This window comes from Branchiostoma floridae, chromosome 15 (genome assembly GCF_000003815.2).
Source record: "Branchiostoma floridae strain S238N-H82 chromosome 15, Bfl_VNyyK, whole genome shotgun sequence".
Taxonomy (NCBI): Eukaryota; Metazoa; Chordata; class Leptocardii; order Amphioxiformes; family Branchiostomatidae; genus Branchiostoma; species Branchiostoma floridae.
In genome coordinates this window covers 7,121,371-7,122,491 of record NC_049993.1, presented here as the reverse complement: position 1 = coordinate 7,122,491, position 1,121 = coordinate 7,121,371, and positions in this window count along the sequence as shown.

The following is a 1,121-nucleotide window of genomic DNA, read 5'->3' as shown; positions in this document are numbered from 1 at the left end:
TCTCACTTCTGTAATCACATTTGTTGTCTCCATGCTGAGCAGATTACTATAACTTCGCCTTACCTGAGTATAACATTTAAGTCTCCTTACAAACTAGTCAGCTATAGGCATAATACATCATACGGTTCACATGCCCATACGAGTTTTCCCTTCAATAGAAGCTACTACGTCGGTAATATTGACAGCTACTCTCAATTTTTCATGAAATTATTGATATGACTTTGCTATGGTTAAAACTTAACTGCATCCTGTATTGCCCGCTAGTTATAACCACTAGAATTCCTATTATATCCTACCGCCAATCGCCCTACTATAGCCCCAAGAGTTATGTATCCCTTATTCTGTGCAATATTTGATGGTATCATCTCTACAGTTCTTAAACAGGATTATGTAATTCGCAATACGAGCCGTGTACCCTTTAGTGCGTATGTAGCGGTTGTCAGCATGGCTCATAAAAAATATGTGTTATTTCTCTCGTGGACACGAAATAGAAATAAAGATGTGGCAAAGATACGGCACAAACGTTTCATTTGCGGTCGTTTACCCCTTATGAGTCGGTACGTGGTCGTTTGAAAGTACGAACAATATCTCTTCGATGTGATTTCGGAGGAAAGAACGAATTTACGGGAAATATTGGTCACATATGCTCTTCGGAGCTCATTCGTCACCGCTATCAAATGCTATTCTATATCTGGATGAAAGAATAACATTTCTCTCTGCTCCGTGCACGAGCACAGAAGTCAGAACACGGATAACGGTGACACTGATGGGAAACGTAGGATTATATCCAACAACAAGGGTTGACCCACGCACCGTTGCTGCCCCTTCCAAAAGACGGCGACAGCTACAACAGAGATGCCCTTCCCAGACGTTGAACCTCCTAGTGCGAGGCAGTAACTAAGCGTAAGGCAGGAACCAAGGTAGTGCCCATCAGGTGACCAACAGATGGAGTATGCAACAATACTTTTAAGATTAGATGTACAACACTATTTTCCAGATGGCGTTGTTGGTCTATATTTCTGCATTACAAAAAAGAATACTACTGTGGTGCCCAAAATAACCATACATCACCGGAATCCCAATAACGACATACAAAGTTTCAAAAATGGATCAAAAAGTTC